The sequence below is a fragment of the Schistocerca americana genome, chromosome 5 (assembly GCF_021461395.2).
Source record: "Schistocerca americana isolate TAMUIC-IGC-003095 chromosome 5, iqSchAmer2.1, whole genome shotgun sequence".
NCBI classification, from domain to species: Eukaryota; Metazoa; Arthropoda; class Insecta; order Orthoptera; family Acrididae; genus Schistocerca; species Schistocerca americana.
The window spans coordinates 765,418,780-765,441,529 of NC_060123.1; the positions used below are offsets into that span (position 1 = coordinate 765,418,780).

The 22,750-nt window shown below is 39.6% G+C and overlaps 1 pseudogene; it reads left to right on the top strand.

Moving 5' to 3' along the window:
* Positions 1–22,750, top strand: part of LOC124616667 — a 64,440-nt pseudogene that overhangs the window by 20,804 nt on the left and 20,886 nt on the right.

Genomic DNA, 22,750 nt, shown 5'->3' on the forward strand with positions numbered 1-22,750 from the left:
GGGCCCAAAACGGAGCCTTGAGGCACACCACACGTTATCATGCCCCATTCAGACGAGGCAGGTTCTCCAGAAGAGCCATTTAGCATTACAGTCTGCTTCTGATCCTGTAGATATGATTGTAGCCACAAGCCAACAGTACCACCTAAACCATAGTATTCTGCCTTTTTCCAAAGAATTTGGTGGTTTACACAGTCAAAGGCTTTCGTAAGATCGCAAAAAATACCCACTGGAGACATTTTTTTGTTAATGGCTTCCAAAACTTGGTTGCTGAAAGAGAATATTGCCTGTTCAGTACAAAGACCGGCACGAAAACCAAACTGATTTTTGCTTAAGATACTATGGAATTTGAGATGGTCTACAATCCTCCTGTGCATGAGTTTTTCTAGAATTTTCGAGAAGGTAGTTAATAGGGATATTGGGCGATAGTTTGTAACAATGCTTTTATCCCCTTTTTTAAAGAGAGGAATCACTACAGCCAACTTAAGTCTGTCAGGGACAATCCCATCTTGTAGGGATGCATTGTATATGTTGCATAAGGTGGGACTAACAAATTTATAACAGTGTTTCAGTATTTTACTAGAAATATTGTCCACACCAGCAGAATTTTTGTTTTTTAATGATCTAATTACTCTTATGACTTCGCTTACAGTAAATGGAGATAAGGATAACTGTGGGATTCTGTTGCTAATAGCTTTCTGTAGGAGGGACAATGATTCTTCCATAGAACCATTACAGCTTGTCTTCTCTGCTGCTCTCAAAAAGTGGTTATTAAATATTTCTGCAACCAACTCAGGTTTCTTTATGATACTGTCCCCTGTTTTAATCTCTACCTGAGACATGTTCCCTGTTGTCCTGCCAGTTTACCTCTTTATTACATTCCTTATAGTTTTAATTTTATTTTCTGAGCTTTCAATTTCTGATTTTATGCACATACTTTTAGATTTATTTATAACCTTCTTGAGAATGCTACAGTAAAGTTTGTAGTGTTGTCATTTCTTTGGATCATTACAAGTCCTGAGAGAACTGTATAACATCCTTTTTGTTCTACAAGATGTTGTTATCCCTGTAGTGATCCAAGACTTCTTGGCATTGCCTATATGACTATTTCTAACTACTTTTTTTTGGGAAAGATGGACTCAAATACAGACATGAATTCATTTAAAAATGAATTGTACTTTTTGTTTACATCTGTTTCCCTATCAACTCGGCTCCAGTCTATCTCTTTTAGGCTATCACTGAATTTTTTAAGGCCCTGTTCATTTATTATCCTAAAAGATTTCCAAGAATGCTCGGAACTGTTGCACACACTGATGTAATTGAGCCTAAGCAATTGACCACCATGATCAGAAAGGCCAAGGATTGGATGTACAATGATCTCATTCCATGTAGACTTACCTATAAATATATTATCTATCAGACTTTTACTGTTAACAGCAACCCTAGTTGGGAAATCTACTATTGTCATCAGATTATAAGACTCCATTAAATGTACTAAATCAGCTTTACTATTGCTCTCATTTAGGAAATCAACATTAAAGTCACCAGTAATTATCAAGTTCTTGGACTTTGAGTACAGTATGGATAATAAAGAATCTAAGTGCTTAAGAAATACATTCAAATTCCCTGAGGGAGATCTATACAGTGCTAACACTACAGCCGTGAAGTCATTTACAGTAATCTCAACACCACATACTTCAATTTGTTGCTCTATACAATGGCTCTTTAAATCTAATGCATTGTAAAATATGTTGTTTTTTACATAAATTACCACTCCACCTTTTTCCATGATGGTTCTTGAGTAATGCGCTGCCTGACACACAGTATTACTTGGTTAGTACATCACCACAAACATATGGACCGGGACTGTACATGCTTTGACAGTTTGCTACGTCTCTCTCTTCTAGGACTGACATGGTAGCTGCCTTGCATTTCTTAATGACTCTGACCTTGTCAACCACAAACTGAATCTTAGTACAGTCATGATTTCCCTGAAGAGATTACATGACAGCAGAGACTTGTAAAATTGTGTTACCCATTTCTCTAGCCAGTGAAGATTCATTCTATACCTTCAGATACAGTGTCATTTAGGAGTAGAACAGCAAGAAATACGTAGCTCCTCTAACAGTAATGACAGTTTATCACCTCCCAACACTACATGTGCCAATGTTTCAGTGCATTTTTGAATATGTTTGTTAACAGATTCATCAACACAACAAAAATTTATGATCTCAGTAGCATCTTATTTCTTAACTCATACTTTACTATTCATCAGAATCTTCATCGCTGCTCTTTGATTCGTCAGAGCTCCCTGCTGTACTTTGTTTTATTTCATAGTCAGAATTAGTTGAAATACCACCTACCGTATTTACCCAAATCTAAGCCGCACTCAAACCTGAAAAATGAGACTCGAAATAAAGGAAAGAAAAAAAAAAAAAATTCCCGAATCTAAGCCACACCTGAAATTTGAGACTCGAAGTTCAAGGGGAGAGAAAAGTTTTAGGCCGCACCTCCAAATCGAAACAAAGTTGGTCCGTTGTAATATGAGACACAATTTAGGTCGAATGAATGACGATACAGCTACAGTAGTTTGGTTCGAGTCGTAAGCTTAGCAGTTAAGCTTTACCAGGTAGCCTTTGCTATGCGTCAGGCGCTCCATCCGTATTTATACTGGTACCCTTCCTTTTTCATGTGCTTCATCTGGTTTGAATCAATTGCTTATTTTGCTTTGATCTGATAAGTGCCGTTTTCCTTGTTATAGGCGTTTATGTCACTCTAAGCTGAAAATGCATTACTGTACTGTGTCATGCATTGTTTGTCTCATTCTGATAGTGCGTGTTTGCGGCCTGTCGTCACTCGTGGCATGGCTTGCTTTTGTACACGCTACCGCTGCCTACAATTAAAAAAAAAAAAAAAAAAAAAAAAAAAAAAAAAAAAAAAAAAAAAAAAAAAAAAAGAAGAGAGAGAAATCATCTCATTAGCGAAACAATGGCAAGAGACTACTATTTGTTGTTCCTTACACTGCTGCTTTCTTTGATAATGATCAACAAGAACCAAATAATAGACTGCGTATGATAGAACATGTTCTGAACGAGAGTTAGGTGAAAATTTTTCTCCATTTGAAAATCTTTGCGGCCGCTTCTTTAGTACATCAAATTCTGCACAGAAATTAGAGTCATCTTGGATATAAAAATCTAGTCAGTTGCCGTGCTTCATTTCTGACTGTATCACTATTAGGCATAAGAATAATATGAATATAAACATGACACGATACGTATATTCTTCCGCGTTTGCTGTTGTCTCACTCTAGTTTTGTAGTTTATTAGGCAGACAGGATTTAAATAAGATAGCAGCAAACACGAAAGAATACGTGGCAAAATGTTTATATTCGTATTACTCTTATGATGAAGAGAATACTGCATGTGATTCACATTTCATCAGGTTCCTATTAGCAACCGTCTCTTCTCACAGGTAGGAAAAAATTCGGAACATTGAGTTGGCCATATTGACAAACATCCCAAACAGTCTTGCCGGTCGGATTTTCGTAATACATTGAAGTTCTGCTACATTCGAAGATGAACAATACGGAATTTGTATTTACTTCGTTGGATAATGTATGAAAATTGTCTTCCACCTTTTTTTTTTTAATTTATTTACTGACGCAGAGGTTTTTCCGCCAGTATTTATCTTTGTGCCTATGAAGCATGCCTGTGTAGTGCTACATATATTCGATGGCAGAAATTAGTTGTTTCAGCACCTACTGACATTTTTCAGAACTTCCACTTGCTTTGCACTCGATTCCAAGCCGCATGCGGTTTTTTGGATTACAAAAACCAGAAAAAAAGTGCGGCTTAGATTTGAGTAAATACGGTACATCCTCTCCTTTGGATTCAACTTCTTAAGTATTATATTTCAAGTCAACACCTGCTAATCTGTGAGACCGAAATGATGAGCCATACTACTCTATTTCACTGTACCTGTATGTTTCATTTGTATAACATTTTATTCCATCATAGATGCTGCACTTATAGTTTCATATATGCATTGCAGCAGCAGACACAATAAAAGTAGCAATCAGCAGTGCTTAGTTTGTTGAATGGGTAAAAAATATGCCATTGTCCCAGTTCCACATATCCCCAAAATTTGATTCTGCCAAATTCTGTACTCTCTGAAATCGAATGTTTAATCCAAAGATGAAAGTGAACAAGTTTGATGCAGTATTGCTAATATTGTTTATTACTCATCTTGCTGAATGAAGTGCATACCGTATCCTTTCTGAAAGGTTTGCAGAAGTAATGCACATACCAGTTTTCTAAAAACTTACATTGAGATTGTGCTCTCCTTCCTCTTGTACAAATTAGTAGAGCCCTTTGGATTACTCCACAATATGCCTCTTGGCAAGGTGGTAATGACAGTATTATGAAAAGGATAGATTGGCACTCACTGTATAGTGTAAATGTGTTGCTGGCAGGGGGGGGGGGGGGGGGGGGGGGTGGGGGGGGGGGGAAAGGAACACCACCTATTATTAAACACGTAAGCTTTTGGTGCAAACCCCCCCCCCCCCTTCCCTCACACACACACACACACACACACACACACACACACACGCACACGCACACACATGCGCGCAAATGCAGATCACACATACATGACCACTGTCTCCGGCTGCTAGGGCCAGACTGGGAGCAACTGTGCATCATGGGAGAAACAACGGTTGGGTGTGTGTGTGTGTGTGTGTGTGTGTGTGTGTGTGTGTGTGTGTGTGTGTGTTTTTTGTCCACTTTGGAAGAAGTCTTTCTGATGGAAAACTTACGTGTTTAGTAGTCTTTTTGTTGTGCTTGTCTGTGACCTAACATCTCCTGTATACAGTGAATAGCAATGTATCTTTTTTATAATATGGTCATTACTCCAGCCTAGATTTCTATTGTTTGTTTCCTTTTAAGACCTTATAAAGACAGTTACTGACAATTTCTTTTTTCTTATTGGAGAAAAGTAAAACCATATGGGGGCCAGACGTAGATTGTAAATGAATATGGAATAGAGTATTTTTATTCTCCCTGTATGCAGTGTCAATAACGTCACCTCACACACTTCATTTCTGGCAGCACCTCCTTCTCAACACATGACTGTCCCCCACCACCTCACCATAGTCTTCAAGTTATATCCTATAGCACTTCTGGGTGGACAAATAGATGAAGGATGTAGTTTAAAACAGTATAACTAAACTTAAAAGTCAAACTGCCCTTTTATAGAGACTGCCATCATTATTTAAACATACTAAACAACATCAAAACAGTCGAAAGAATTTTTTTTTCAAAAGAGCGGAAAATTGTAGTGAAATTCATGAGAGGATTGTTTTAAATTGTTATATCTTAAATCAATAAGTATGTCAGCATTTCCCAGGATTTTCTGGCTTAATTAAGACTAGGTCATGCCACCACAGTGGTCAGACAGTGGACTTGACTTCCAGAGGACAACGGACCCGAATCCCATCGGGCCATCAAAATTTGGGTTTTCCTTGATTTCCCTAAATGATTTAAGACAAATGCTGGGATGGTTCCTTTGAAAAAGATGACATTCGGCTGAGGAAGTTAATTTCTGTGGCATGTCTGATGACACAGTGCTGGTGGAAGCACGAGTATTTCAGAGCACACCATTCATTGCACATTGTTAAACATAGGGCTCTGCTGCAGAAAACCCCTGTATGTTCCCATGTTGACAACACAGTTGAATTACAATTTCTGTGGCTCAGGAGCATTGAGATTGGGCAGTGAATCAATAGAAATGTGTCATCTGGTTGAATCATTCGAGTTTCGCATTACACCTACTTGACGGTTTTGTGCACATACACTGTCAACAGAGTGAATTGGTGCTTGAAAGGTGCACTTTGCTACAGACTTAGGCCAGTGGGAGCAATATTATGCTATGGAGGACATTCACCTGGTCTTCTATGGGTCCTGTGGTAGTAACTGAAGGCTCCATAACAGCTTTGTTCTGTGTGAACATTATTGTGCACTGTCCGCACCCTGTCCCTAATGAAGGTGACATGTTTCAACAATATGACTTTCAGTGTCACGAGGCCAGAATCAAATTCACCCCTTCTGAATCTGATGGAATACATCTGCGATGCTATCAGATACCAGTTCTGCACCCAGAAACCACTGATCTCCAATTTATGGGAATTACATGACCTGTGCTTAGACATGCGGTGCTGCATAATGCTGGGAACATACCTCACATAATGCTGGGAACATACCTGAAATTTGTTGAACTTGTCCCACACAAAATCACTGCTGTATTGTGTTCCAACAGTGGACAAACACATTATCAAACAGGAGGTCATAGTGTTTTGTCTCATCAGTTTATATATTCAATGCTTGAATGAAAGGTGTGCTCTTTTCCTTTTTTCTGCCATTGCGTGTATGTGTAAAGCGGGATGTTCTACCATTTGGGCTTGTTTATATGATGGCTGTCAGTATTACCACCTGCACAGATACTAAATGCTCCTTTTCTGAAGACCTTTTATCTTGAGAACACTTTCAACTTTGTTTCACAAATGGCAGCACAGTTTCATGTAATTGTTAAAATAACACTTTCAGCAAAAGATGTGTGCGTTGGAGTGGGGAAAAAGATTGGAGATGTATGTAGTTTAATTTTCATAAATTGTTAAGAAGGTTAACAGCTTGGCATGCTAAGATAAATTCAGACATTCTCTAAAAAGAGAGAAAAAGATTAATTTAACAGAATCAGTGAGGTATACAAATATAACAACAGACTTGTAGAACCATTATTTTGTAGGTTAGATTAGATTAGATTCAGCTTTTGTTCCAAGACCCAAAACATGAGACGATTCTCATGGGTGAGTAACATGCCAGAAAGTATAACATAAAAAATATAAAACATTTGAATACCCTGATCATTTGTCAGGAGATTGTCAAACTAGGTGAATACAATACAAACTGGAACAGCTAATATTTTCAGAATTGATACGCTGTCAGACTGAAACATTGTTATGCACTATTAATAAATTTATCAAACAAAAAGTACATAATCTTGACTGTTATGACAAAGTGCTCTCAGAACTGAAATCTAACAGACATTCTTATTTAAGCTGGCCTAACAGCCACTGTTAAGATATTCATCTATTGAGTAGGATGAGTTACCTATCAAAAAGTCTTTCAAACTCTGTTTAAACCATGCTTTATCTGATACCAAGTTTTTAATGGTGTCTTTCTTCCACAGATAAATTGTGTTGTAATGCGAGGTTTTAATGAAGATGAAGTGTGCAGTTTTGTGGAGTTAACAAAAGAGAAAAATGTTGATGTAAGATTTATCGAGTACATGCCTTTCAGCGGCAACAAATGGAATGATGGGAAGATGGTCTCATTTAGTGAAATGGTCCAAATAATTAGAAAGCAGTGGCCTAATTTTGATCCTCTGCCCAATGGGCCCAATGATACCTCAAAGGTACGTCCAGTATTACATATGAACATACATTGAAAATAATTTAATGTTTATGACTTACTACCAATCACAATAATACTTCACATCTGCTGGTGGTATGAGAGATGGACTGGTTTAGTTACATATTTCTCATCCCATTCAGTAAGTCTGTCCTGGCCTGGGTTTCTCTGCAGCTTTTCTACAACTCTCCCCATTTCCTAAACCTTGACAATCCTTTTCTTTCTTCCCTTTTCCGTCCCCTTATTGTTTCTGCCAGAAGAAGAAGCCACTGGCTCCGAAAGCTTGCACATTTCCATAACTTTAAGGGGAGTTAGAAGGGGAAAACATTCTTTTTCACTTTTTCGGGTTTTTACCTGATTATAAAATTTGCAATTTTCCAAATAAAATGATATGTATATTACTTATAAACTTGCGTGGGAAGTATTATATTTTATTTTCTAAAATATAATCTACACTAGTTGAAAATGTTAAAATTGTTACACGCATTACTTCAAGACCTAATAAAATCGGTAATTTTTTATATACAGGGTAGTCCATTGATCGTGACCGGGCCATATATCTCACGAAATAAGTGTCAAACGAAAAAACTACAAAGAACGAAATTTGTCTAGCTCGAAGGGGGAAACCAGCTGGCGCAATGGTTGGCCTGCTATAAGGCGCTGCCATAGCTCAAACTGATATCAACTGTGTTTTTTTAAATAGGAACCCCATTTTTTATTGCATATTCATGTAATACGTAAAGAAATGTGAATGTTTTAGTTGGACCACTTTTTTCGCTTTGTGATAGATGGCGCTGTAATAGTCACAAACATATGTCTCATAATTTTAGACGAACAGTTGGTAACAGGAAGGTTTTTTAAATTAAAATACAGAACATAGGTACATTTGAACATTTTATTTTGGTTGTTCCATATGTGATACATGTACCTTTGTGAACTTATCATTTCTGAGAACGCATGCTGTTACGGCGTGATTACCTGTGAATACGACATTAATGCAATAAATGCTCAAAATGATGTCTGTCAACCTCAATGCCTTTGGCAATACGTGTAACGACATTCCTCTCAACAGTGAGTAGTTCGCCTTCCGTAATGTTCGCACATGCATTGACAATGCACTGACGCATGTTGTCAGGCATTGTCGGTGGATCACGATAGCAAATATCCTTCAACTTTCCCCACAGAAAGAAATCCGGGGACGTCGGATCCGGTGAACGTGCGGGCCATGGTATGGTGCTTTGACAACCAATCCACCTGTCATGAAATATGCTATTCAATACTGCTTCAACCGCACGCAAACTATTTGCCGGACATCCATCATGTTGGAAGTACATCGCCATTCTGTCATGCAGTGAAACATGTAGTAGTAACATTGGTTGAACATTATGCAGGAAATCAGCATACATTGCACCATTTAGATTGCCATCGATAAAATGGGGGCCAATTATCCTTCCTCCCTTAATGCCACACCATACATTAACCTGCCTAGGTCGCTGCTGTTCCACTTGTTGCTGCCATCATAGATTTTCCGTTGCCCAATAGTGCATATTATGGCGGTTTAGGTTACCGCTGTTGGTGAATGATGCCTCATCGCTAAATAGAATGCATGCAAAAAATCTTTCATCGTCCTGTAATTTCTCTTGTGCCCAGTGGCAGAACTGTACATGACGTTTAAAGTCATCGCCATGCAATTCCTGGTGCATAGAAATATGGTACGGGTGCAATCGATGTTGATGTAGCATTCTAAACACCGACGTTTTTGAGATTCCCAATTCTCACGCTTTTTGTCTGCTACTGATGTGTGGATTAGCTGCCCCAGCAGCTAAAACACCTACTAGGGCATCATCATTTGTTGCAGGTCGTGGTTGATGTTTCACATGTGGCTGGACACTTCCTGTTTCCTTAAATAATGTAACTATCCGGCGAATGGTCTGGACACTTCAATGATATCGTCCAGGATACCAAGCAGCATACATAGCACACGCCCCTTGGGCATTTTGATCACAATAGCCATACATCAACACGATATCGACCTTTTCCGCAATTGGTAAACGGTCCATTTTAACACAGGTAATGTATCACGAAGCAAATACCGTCCGCACTGGCGGAATGTTATGTGATACCACATACTTATATGTTTGTGACTATTACAGCAGCTGGCTGGAGTGGCAGAGCAGTGCTAGGCGCTACAGTCTGGAAACGCGCGACCGCTACGGTCGCAGGTTCGATCCTGCCTCGGGCATGGATGTGTGTGATGTCCTTAGGTTAGTTAGATTTAAGTAGTTCTAAGTTCTAAGGGACTGATGACCTCAGAAGTTAAGTCCCATAGTGCTCAGAGCCATTTGAACCATTTTTGACTATTACAGCCCCATCTATCACAAAGCGAAAAAAGTGGTCCAGCTAAAACATTCATATTTCTTTACGTACTACATGAATATGTAATAAAAAATGGGGGTTCCTATTTTAAAAAAATGCAGTTGATATGAGTTTGACCCATGGCAGTGCCATCTACCAGGCCAACCATAGCGCCATCTGGTTTCTCCCTTCAAGCTAGACGAATTTCGTTCTTTGTAGTTTTTTCATTTGATGCTTATTATGTGAGATATTTGGCCCGGTCACTATCAATGGACCACCCTGTAGAAAGCTGTGGATTGCTGTGTTATAAAGGTTAAATTATGTGTTTGTATTGGTAGCACTGTCAAAAATAGTATCGTATCTTTTCATAGTATAAACATGCTTTGTATATCGAAGTGCTAACATTTTTCTGAGGAATAGTGACGAATAGACTGGTAAATCTCTCAAAAAGTATGACTCCAAAATGAAGTGTTTTTAAGAAATGTGGGTTTCATGGTAATAAATTTTTGAATAAAGAGAAACATTGTGTTCAGCATGTGGTGTGTGAAGTTACAGACAATGAAATACTCGCAAACTCATGAGTATCTAGAGAAACACCCATTAGTGCTTCGAAGATTAAAATAAAACATAGTGATAACACAGTTATCTCAAAACAAAACTCATGTAAATGGTAGGTTAGGTTATATTCTGATACATCTACACATCGTAACAGGGGTGTTATGTGAATGTGTGTGCTGTATGTATGTGGTGGGCCAGTTAGTTTACATGAAGACATTGAGGTATCAAATGGACTAGCCAGGAAACTTATCATTAGTTCTGCCAGTTGTAAATATACTCATTCATTTTGGAGTTCTGATAAGTGTAAAGATAATTATTTTGAAATAAATGTTAGGTGGTTTTATGGATTGAGAGCTATTGGCAAAGGACACACTGCAGCAGAAACAATGTGTGTCGTGATGTATATGCCACGCCCACTTTGTAAAATGGACAAGTATGCAGGATTTATTGGAGCTGCTGTGAAATCCACTGCATGTGAGTCAATTAAGGGTGCTGCAAATGAAGCTGCTGAAATAAACGATGGTATGATTGACATATCAGTAGCTTTTGGGGCACTTGGTAGAAGCGCAGCTGAAGTTCTAAGAATTCTGTTGCTACAGTGACCAGTGGTGGATACTGGAAAGCTAATAGATTTCCAGATTTTAACCAAACATTCTTATAAGTATAAATCAGGGAATGAAGAAGGGCATATCTGTGACAGAAATTATGAAGGACAACTAGTCGTACGGAGGCCTGTGCAGCTGTTGAAATTTATAATCGATCTGTAAACTAAAGGGGAGTGTGTTACACTAAGTTCTTTGGTTGTGCAGACTCAAATGCATATAACAGTGTAGTAGCCACTCAGCCTTATGGTGAGAAGCTTATCACAGAACTGGAATGTGTTGGTCATGCCCTCCTGGATCTGGTTCATGGTGCAATTACCGCAATGCCCAGTACTCAAACAGGTCATACAGCCATGAACATTATATCCCAGCAGCAGTTGTGGATATCATAAAACCTGTTTACAGAGACCTGGCAATCCTGAATTATTGAAGAAGTGTCTGCATTGTCAGACTCAAAATCCCAATGAGTCGTTCAATAATCTTATAGCGTCAGTGTCGTCGTAACTGCCGTCTGCGTCACGTCTGCTGTGCAGCGAGCTATGCTGATTTAAGTATTAACTCTATTTTTCTTACTTGTAACTTCTTCTTCCGTGTGTTTTTGCTTTTAGGAAGCTTTAATTGTCGAGTGCTACTAATAGTGTTCCATAGATTTTGTGTTTGTTTTGAATACAGTCAGAGAAAGTCCGTTTAGTCAGCCATAGTGCCAGTAGTGCTAGTGTTTGTTTTCAATACAGTCCAGAGACAGGTAGTGCTATTTTCATTGTTTTCTACAGGAAGTGTCTAGTAACCACAGTTTAGTCAACTATCAGCCGCCTTTAGTGAATTAGCAGTCTAGTTATAAGTTGATTAACTCTCTACAGTAAATTGATTTCTTAAGATGGATAGGATGTGAGACTGCTGTGTACGGACACAGGAGGAGCTGGCCACTGTTCGCAAACAGCTGAACGTGTTGATGGCCGCGGTTAGCCGTCTTCAGGCAGTGGTGAGTCTTGTGCGTTGCATGGTACACCCCAGGTGTTACATGCTTCACCCACTGACCCTGCTGTCGACACATCTTTGCGGATACCGGGCGTGGTTGTGCCACCCTCTTCCCAAGGGGAGTGGCGGGTTCAGCGGCGTTCGCGGCGCACGAGGTGGAGGGTCAGTGTGGAGGCTGGCCGTGTGGCATCGCCCGTTCTGCCTGTGAGTGGACATGTGGCCACTCCTTCAGCAAGGTCCGAGCAGGCACATGGGGGGAGGGGTTTATTAGTTATTGGGAGCTCCAACGTTAGGTGGGTGATGGAGCCGCTTAGGGAAATAGCGGAAAGGTCGGGGAAGAAGGTCAGTGTTCACTCTGTCTGCTTGCCGGGGGTCTCATCCGAGATGTGGAGGAGACCGCGCCGGCAGTGATAGAGAGCACTGGGTGCACCCGACTGCAAATTGTTGCTCATGTCGGCACCAATGACTCCTGCCGTCTGGGTTCAGAGGTCATCCTCAGTTCGTTCAGGCGGTTAGCGGAGTTGGTGAAGGCGGAAAGCCTCGCGGGGTGGAATCTGAGCTAGCTATTTGTAGTATCGTTCCCAGAACCGATAGTGATCCTCTGGTTGGGAGCCGAGTGGAAGGCTTAAACCAGGGACTCAGACGATTCTGCGGAGATCTGGGGTGCAAATTTCTCGACCTCCGCTATCGGGTGGAGAAATGTAGGGTCCCCCTGAATAGGTCACGCAGGCACTACATGCAGGAAGTGGCTACAAGGGTAGCGGAGTATATGTGGAGTGCACATGTGGGTTTTTTAGGTTAGAGAATTCCCTCCCTAGGCCCGACAAGACACCTCCTGAGATGCGGCAAGGTAGGAGTAGACAAAATGCAACAGGGAATAACAATATTAATGTGCTAATAGTAAACTGCAGGAGCGTCTATAGAAAGGTCCCAGAACTGCTCTCATTAATAAGCGGTCACAATGCCCACATAGTACTAGGGACAGAAAGTTGGCTGAAACCAGATGTAAACAGTAATGAAATTCTAAACTCAGATTGGAGTGTATACCGCAGAGACAGGCTGGACAGTGAAGGGGGAGGCATGTTTAAAGCAATAAGAAGTGCAATAGTATCGAAGGAAATTGACGGAGATCCGAAATGTGAAATAATTTGGGTGAAGGTCACGGTTAAAGCAGGCTCAGACATGGTAATGGGATGTCTCTATAGGCCCCCTGGCTCAGCAGCTGTTGTGGCTGAGCACCTGAAGGATAATTTGGAAAATATTTCGAGTAGATTTGCCCACCATGTTATAGTTCTGGGTGGAGATTTTAATTTGCCGGATATAGACTGGGAGACTCAAACTTTCATAACGGGTGGCGGGGACAAAGAATCCAGTGAAATTTTTTAAGAGCTTTATCTGAAAACTACCTTGAGCAGTTAAACAGAGAACCGACTCGTGGCGATAACATATTAGACCTTCTAGTGACAAACAGACCTGAACTATTTGAAACAGTTAACGCAGAACAGGGAATCAGTGATCATAAAGCGGTTACTGCATCGATGATTTCAGCCGTAAATAGAAATATTAAAAAAGGTACGAAGATTTTTCTGGTTAGCAAAAGTGACAAAAATCAGATTTCAGAGTACCTGACGGCTCAACACAAAAGATTTGTTTTAAGTACAGATAGTGTTGAGGATCAGTGGACAAAGTTCAAAACCATCGTACAATATGCGTCAGATGAGTATGTGCCAAGCAAGATCGTAAGAGATGGAAAAGAGCCAGCGTGGTACAACAACCGAGTTAGAAAACTGCTGCGGAAGCAAAGGGAACTTCACAGCAAACATAAACATAGCCAACACCTTGCAGACAAACAAAAATTACGCAAAGCGAAATGTAATGTGAGGAGGGCCATGCGAGAGGCGTTAAATGAATTCGAAAGTAAAGTTCTATGTACTGACTTGGCAGAAAATCCTAGGAAATTTTGCTTCTATGTCAAAGCGGTAGGTGAATCAGAACAAAATGTCCAGACACTCTGTGACCAAAAAGGTACTGAAATTGAGGATGATGGACTAAAGGCCGAAATACTAAATGTCTTTTTCCAAAGCTGTTTCACAGAGGAAGACTGCACTGTAGTTCCTTCTCTAGATTGTCGCACAGATGACAAAATGGTAGATATTGAAATAGATGACAGAGGGATAGAGAAACAATTAAAATCACTCAAAAGAGGAAAGGCCGCTGGACCTGATGGGATACCAGTTCAATATTACACAGAGTATGCGAAGGAACTTGCCCCCATTATTGCAGCAGTGTACCTTAGGTCTCTACAAGATCGTAGCGTTCCAAAGAATTGGAAAAGGGCACAGGTCATCCCCGTTTTCAAGAAGGGACGTCGAACATATGTGCAGAACTATAGACCTATATCTCTAACATCGATCAGTTGTAGAATTTTAGAACATGTATTATGTTCGAGTATTATGACTTTTCTGTAAACTAGAAATCTACTCTGTAGGAATCAGCATGGGTTTCAAAAAAGACGATCGTGTGAAACCCAGCTCGCGCTATTCGTCCACGAGACTCAGAGGGCCTTAGACACGGGTTCCCAGGTAGATGCTGTGTTTCTTGACTTGCGCAAGGCGTTCGATACAGTTCCCCACAATCGTTTAATGAACAATTTAAGAGCATATGGACTGTCAGACCAATTATGTGATTGGATTGAAGAGTTGCTAGATAACAGAATGCAGCATGTCATTCTCAATGGAGAGAAGTCTTCCGAAGTAAGAGTAATTTCAGGTGTACTGCAGGGGAGTGTCGTAGGACTGTTGCTATTCACAATAGACATAAATGACATTGTGAATGAAATTGGAAGTTCACTGAGGCTTTTTGCGGATGATACTGTGGTATATCAAGAGGTTGCAACAATGGTAAATTGTACTGAAATGCAGGATGATCTGCAGCGAATTGATGCATGGTGCAGGGAATGGCAATTGAATCTCAATGTAGACAAGAGTAATGTGCTGCGAATACATAGAAAGAAAGATCCCATATCATTTAGCTACAATATAACAGGTCAGCAATTGGAAGCAGTTAATTCCATAAATTATCTGGGAGTACGCATTAGGAGTGATTTAAAATGGAATGATCATATAAAGTTGATCGTCGGTAAATCAGATGCCAGACTGAGATTCATTGGAAGAATCCTAAGGAAATGCAATCCGAAAACAAAGGAATTAGGTTACAGTACACTTGTTCGCCCACTGTCTGAATACTGCTCAGCAGTGTGGGATCCGTACCAGATAGGGTTGATAGAAGAGATAGAGAAGATCCAACAGAGAGCAGCATGCTTCGTTATAGGATCATTTAGTAATCATGAAAGCATTACGGAGATGTTAGATAAACTCCAGTGGAAGACTCTGTGGGAGAGACGCTCAGTAGCTCTGTACGGGCTTTTGTTGAAGTTTCGAGAACATACCTTCACCGAGGAGTCAAGCAGTATATTGCTCCCTCCTACGTATATCTCGCGAAGAGACGATGAGGATAAAATGAGAGAGATTAGAGCCCACACATAGGCATACCAACAATCCTTCTTTCCACGAACAATACAAGACTGGAATAGAAGGGAGAACTAATAGGGGTACTCAAGGTAGCCTACACCGTCAGGTGGCTTGAGGAGTATGGATGTAGATGTAGATGTAGACCAAAAAATGTTTTTCTTGTAATGAAGACACTAAAGTGGGGGTGAGTCATGCTGTTATTGCTTTTAATGATGGCAACATTGGTAGCGTGAAAGTGCTACAACATATGGGAATTAATTCTGGAGCAAACTGCATCAGAGAATTTGAATGGATGGACAAGGTTTGCAATGGTAAAGCACTGTATGCAGCACAGTTGGCCACTACGGAGTCCAGAAAGAAGAAAACAAGAAAAAACTTAAAAAAGGTCAAGAGGATGATATACAGTATGGTGCAGGGTGCTTCTGAGTGACTAAAAATAAAATGTTAAGCATATATTGGGTTACAGTCTATTAAAACTTTAAAAACTCTTCTTGAAAATTTAGATTTTCTCTTGCATTTTTCCCTAAATCTCAGAAACTACTTCGAGTAGCGAATTAAAATTTTCAGGGAGTAATAACATACGTATTCTGAGTCTTCTGAACTAAAAGAAGAACATAATATTATGCATAAATAAAATTATTTAGAATAACATACAAAAAAGTACACAAAATTTTAACTGTGTAATTAAAAAATTGCATTTCCAAAAGCAGTGGCTGAAATGCAATTATTGTAAGACTCAGAACATATAGTCTAATGTCCTGTAAAAGTTTCTTGTCAATGGCTACAGTTGTTCCTGAAATACGGGGAAGTTAAGTCACCAAATTTAACATTGTCAGGATAGGCCGTTCAAACTCCCCTTAATGCACATTTTCTCCTTCCTCCACTTGGTGAGCAACACATTTATAGTATTTACACAACAGCAGTAGCTATTTTCTTACAATTTCTTTTTGCAGGCATACCATGTCCCGGGCTTCAAGGGACGTGTGGGATTTATTACCTCAATGAGTGAACACTTCTGTGGCACGTGCAACCGTTTACAGATAACAGCTGATGGCAATTTGGAGGTGTGACTCTTTGGGTATTCAGAGATATCTCTCAGGTGAGTGATGAAACATAGAATAATCATGTCCAAGTGAAAATTCATGCGAGGAAACCATAAAATTACTAGAAGACTGACAGACTGATCAGTATTTTACCTTCAGGAGGTGAAATTCCAAAACTTCTTATAGACACATTCGTTCCTCTTGTCCTCACATTAGTTGTGGAGTCCGAGTGACCTTTCAGACCTTCAGAAACTTATCCCTCTTTCCTCTCTCATGAAGGAACTGATAGTTCCAAATGCTGAGTATAGAATAATACTTTCAAACTGTTTGCCATGCACATTAGGTATGTGGTTGGTATATGGAAGAGATAAACTGCAGTTAAATCCAGCAGGTATGAAATGAGTAATCTTTTCTTGAAGTTTTCAGCTTGCACCCTCCTCCCTCCCAGACATACAAACCAGATACCTCTAGCTAAATAATTTGTGAGTATATATAATTTGCCTCTGTCAACATCATGTTACACTAACCTATTTGTGAGATTAAATTAAAGGAAAGTAATCAGAACTGGAAATTATGTAAAGACATTTTTGGCTATGTCCCTGTGTTGTATTAAAGTTAACATAGTATTTCTGTCCATGTGATGGTAACTATGATTCGCCAGCCACCGTTGCCGAGCGGTTCTAGGTGCTTCAGTCCAGAACTGCGCGACTGCTACGGTCGCAGGTTTGAATCCTGCCTTGGCTCAGATGTTAAGTCCCATAGTGCCCAGAGCCATTTGAACTGTGATTCATGATTATCAGAGTCTATATGTTCCAAATAAAAATTGGAACTTCATGTGTATAAATGTACAAATTATTAGACAATGGGACCAACAACTGACACTTTTAAATTGATGACTAGACTAAGACTTGGCGATAAGTTTGTTTCAGGACATGGTAAGGGGGGTGAGGGGTGGGAAGAATCAGCTCTCTCTTTGTGAGCATACCAGAAATCCTTTATCAACCGAAGGTAAAATAAGATATAAAAATACAGGGTCAAACAATTAATTTAAGTATCTTAAAAACCAAATGACTAATAAAATTGGAAGCTAAGAAAAGTAAGTTCATAGTAAGTAGGGTGAAACACAGGGGGCTGCAACATATTGCCATTGTTGTTTGACTTGTCTATCAAAGAAAAAAGAAATGGATCAAAACAAAATAAAAGTGAGAATGGAAATGTATCAGAAGCAAATAGGAATAAGCAAGGAACATATTCTTTAATTAAAAAAAAAAAAAAGACATGTGAGGCAGATGTTCCTACAATTTTATGTTCAAAGCACAGCAGCCTGTGAAAGCAAAATATTTATGACATTGAAAAAAGAAAATCAGTGAGTGAAAAGTGTGTGTAGGTGAACTGTGGTGAAAGACTGGATATTGGAACTTCTGTTATGCTGCCCAGTATTAGTTGACTTGGTAGTAAAGGAGCAAGTTTGCAAGGGCAGATAACTGTTTGGCTACGTAAAATAGAGTGGGAGTATGGAAAAGCTAGTCCAAGATAGGATGAAAAAGATAACAGCAACTTAAAAAATGAACCCCATGAACCCCATTCCCATCTAGTGAATGCAGTGGTTGACAATATCTTGTGACATTCACCTATAAGGCTCAAACAATAATTGCTAAATAAAAATACAAAATGTTGACAAGACTGTATCTAAGCTGTCACTCTCTTTTGAAACAAGGGTGTTTAAACCAACAAACACGCAGGAAAGCATGGACAACTCACACACTAGAGAAGGATGGGCAGTATCATTGAAGGAGTGAGCATGAACCGTGTGGAATATGTGTGGTAAAAAAAAAAAAAAAAAAAAAAAAAAAAAAAAAGTAATGATAGTAAAATTCCAATCCCGGGAGCGGAAAGACTTACCTTAGGGGGAAAAAGGACAGGTATACACTCGCACACACGCACATATCCATCCACACATGCAGACACAAGCAGATATATATATGTCTGCTTGTGTCTTTATGTGTGGATGGATATGTGCGTGTGTGCGAGTGTATACCTGTCCTTTTTTCCCCTTAAGGTAAGTCTTTCCACTCCCGGGATTGGAATGACTCCTTACCCTCTCCCTTAAAACCCACTTCCTTTCGTCTTCCCCTCTCCTTCCCTCTTTCCTGATGAGGCAACAGTTTGTTGCGAAAGCTTGAATTTTGTGTGTATGTTTGTGTTTGTTTGTGTGTCTATCGACCTGCCAGCGCTTTCGTTCGGTAAGTCACCTCATCTTTATTTTTATATATAGAAGTTTATTATTTTATTTACCGGTCTTGCAGTTTCCTTGATTTCTTGCAAAGTACAGTACAATGAAAACCTACCATATTGCATAACAAGTAGATGAGTATAAACTTCAGAATAGCATCTTCGCCATTAAATGACCTATGTTTTCTTTACTAACAAGAGAAGGGACAGAAGCAATAAACACAAAATCAGAACTGCTTTTGCTTGATTACAGCAGGGACAATAATTTTTAACATCTACATTTACAACAGATCATATTTACAAAATGTTTTCGAAATTTGCTCTGTTTGCTCAAATGAATGTATTGCACTGCTCAATAATTCATTTACACTCAACCCCGACTGCTGCACATGCTGTGGGGTGTGTCATCTGGTTATGTCATATGTTCAGTGTTTCTCACCAATTTTTGGGGTATTTTGAAATGTACAAAAAGGAAAATGCAGAAAGTTATCACATTTTGCTGCACATTACCTGCGTCACAGAAAAATAATGTATACAAATCTTCTCAGATTTGCCACTGAATAACTTTGTCCAAGCCTCACAATATTTCACCAACACAACTGTTCGTCATCTTCAGGTAGTGGTGGGTCCTGTCATCACTGCTGCAAGATGTGGCTGGTGATATTCGCACAGCAGAATTGAAATTTGTCAGGCTAGAAGCAGGAGTACGAATGTGTGGACAGGCACTCCCAGTTGGATGTAAATGCCATTCATAGTAGCCTTCTGCTTATGTGTTGTGGGCAATGACTGCACTTCTGGACACTCGTGTGGTTAAGAGCTGAATTAACTCTCTGCAAGGTACTGCATCAGGTCATACATCGGAGGATCTGGTTTCTACTGTTTTAATTTCATGGCAGTCAGTGCTGGATTCTGGGCAGTGCTTAGTCAAAATTCCATATTCCTGTTGGTAAGATTGCCCACCGTATGGATACATGCCTCATTCTTAAAAACACAGTCCTAGAGTGATGATGCTGAGGATAAAATTTCAGTCCTCTTGGGAAACGTGTGGTGCCCTGTATTCAGGCAGTGCTCTACTACCATTAATTTACTGGGTGGCATTTTTGTCAGCGCTGTTGAACACAGTGTTCTTGCACAATGTGAGGTGTCTGCCCTATATAAGGTTTCCCATAATGGCATCAGATCTTATATATGATCTGTGTTTTCTAAGGTCAAGATTGTCTTTAACTGAACACAAACAATTCCTTAGTTTTGCTGGTAGACGAAAAATACACTTGATTCTGTTTCTCTTAGCGATTCTTTTAATTTTGAAAACATGCCACTGAAATATGGCAAGAAAGCCATTTGCAGTGCTTGTCTAAGTATCTTCATTTACATCCCTACACTGAACTTGCTTTGCTCAGAACACATTGCAAATCTGTTTACAAGAATAAACATTCTGCTGGAACACTGTTCTTAGGTGTTACAGTTCACCAGGCAGACTGTCGGTATCTGAAATCACGTGTGCTCTATGTGCCAGGGAGTGTAAGACACTACCACATTGTGCAGGGTGACGGCAACTTTTGGACCTCAAATATAACTCTGCGTGTATCAGTTTGCAGTAGAGACTAAGCCCCAGTGCTATGTCAGCTTTTCTTCTAACCGTGACATCCAGGAATGGTAAGCTGCTATCTTTTTGTACTTCCACAGTGAACTGAATATTCAGATGGAGCGAGTGCAAATGCTGCAGGGACATAGGTAGTGTCTGTATTATGTGGGCCACACCACAAATGTCTCTTCAGCATTCTGCCAGAAGGAGGAATGTTGGATATTTACTAAGGGAAATAGAGGATCTCCCATGGGAACACTGTCCACTTGATTAAAGTAGTTGGTGTTACATAAGAAATTGGATGAGGTATGCACATGTTTAAACAGCATCACAATTTCTTTCTCAAACTTGCTGCTAATAACCTCTAATGAGGGCTGCAGGGGCACTTTTGTAAGTAATGATATAACATTTGAGCTAACTAAAAGATCTGAAAGTTCTAGTTTAAGCATCTTCAGGTATTCTATGAAATCCTCTGAATTCTAAATATGATGGTCATAGTCATCCACATGATAAATTTCAAAGCTGTCACGTGGAAATTGCCAGTTGCATCTTGCAGCAGTGATGGTGGAAATCACCACCACCTGAAGATGCCAAAATGTTGTGTCACTGAAATATTGAGGGAGGGACTTGCATAATGTTATCTGGTGGGAAACCCAAAGTGTTTTTGCAACAGATCTATTAGGCAAGCCTGAAAAGTCACATATACTCCAAGCAGTAAGTACCTGTTATAAAATGGTCACATTAGTGAGCTTGGCAATTAATTAAGAGTTTATCAATAAATTTGGCTTCATTTTGCAAGAAATTGTGCTGTGTTCCAGTACTCCCTCTTCAACAAAACTAATGTCAGTTTCTGCTCCACCTCTTCAGCCCGAGATCCTATGTATACTCTTGAGCATTTGTGTAAGATACCTGTTTATTTATAAAAATGAAAGTAACTTCTATCATGACTTTCCCATTCTTGTCCAGTGGGTTTGTTATCCTGCTGTTGCCTACTGCAGACTACAAGATTACTGTTGAAGATTTCTGCAAAGTTTTTCTTCCGTTTTAGTGTACCAACATTTCACTGTGTGGTAATTGCCTGGTACTGTTTAACGGGTGTTTTAACTGTTGTTTCAGAGATGCAATACGAAGCAAATGCAGTGAGGATGACTTGCTTGCCATGATTGGGGCAGCAGTGAGAAGAAAGAAGAAACAACATGGAGGTAAGATACATTACAGCAAATGTAACTCTGTAGATAGAAAGAAAATTTCTGCTTAACAAGTCATAGCAAACATAAGAGCAAAATAGAATGAAAAGCAACAGTGATAGAACCTGTGTTTTTTGTGTAAACTTGGATTTAATTTTTTATTTAGTATTCATTCTGATTAATGCCCATTGGTCAACAGTATATTTCAGCCCTAGAATTTGGTTCTGCAAGGTCCACCAGATAACCATATATGGCTGTTGTAACTCCTTTATTGGACTTCAGAAGTTTTCCAGCAACAAATCTTTTTTTTTTTTTTCTTTCTTTCTTTCTTTTTTTTTCTTTTTTTAAAAAAAAGCTAAAATGCAGAAAACATCATAAAGCAAACACTCACAGAAAAGCATCAGTGTCCTTGAAGCAATGGAAACTCCAGTAGGAATATCAACAATGTTGGAAAAGACAGATTACTACTTACTGATGAAGGCTGTGGCTGAAAGCTTTATGTAAGTGTCTTTTAATTCTTCCCATCTGCAGCCTAAGGTATCTTCTTTATGGTAAGTAACAGTCTGTCTTTTCCTTCATTATTCATTAGTGTTCTTTTTTTTTATTGCTGTTTAGCAAGCATCGTGTGGTATATAAGGGATGTGAATAGCGTCAGATGTTGAATCATCACTCTGGAGGATATGAAGGTGCTGCATATTGGTGTGAGACAGCATTATCTGATGAGAGTTTGAAAGAAACCTCATTGTGGATGTCCATTTGGTCCCCTGGTTAAACCTTGCAACATCTGTATTTTTGGAGTATTTGGATCTGACAGTGGCCTGATGTTGGAAAGTAAGGGCTTACTCATCATCAATGTTCCAGTTGACTACATCAGACCACTACAAGAGAGCATCACTGTGTAGTGTACTGAGTACATTGTAACCTGTTCACGTCTGTGACTGCCATCTGAGAACAAGTACAGTAAACTCTCGTGCAGCTACACTTTTGGCTAGCTAGATTGACACTTGACAAGTTTCAATTTGCGTGCACCTGGAGCCAAGCATTTGCTGGTGTTTTTTGGCAATCTACTGCTAATCAGTGCACTGGTGCGTGTCAAAAGTCCAAGTATCGTCAATTCGTGCGTGTGTTGGTTGAAGCTCTAGTGCGTTTCTTATTCGTATTGCATGGTTTCATGCCACTGCCATCTATTGGAACTCCTTGGAAGTACAGTACATACAGTA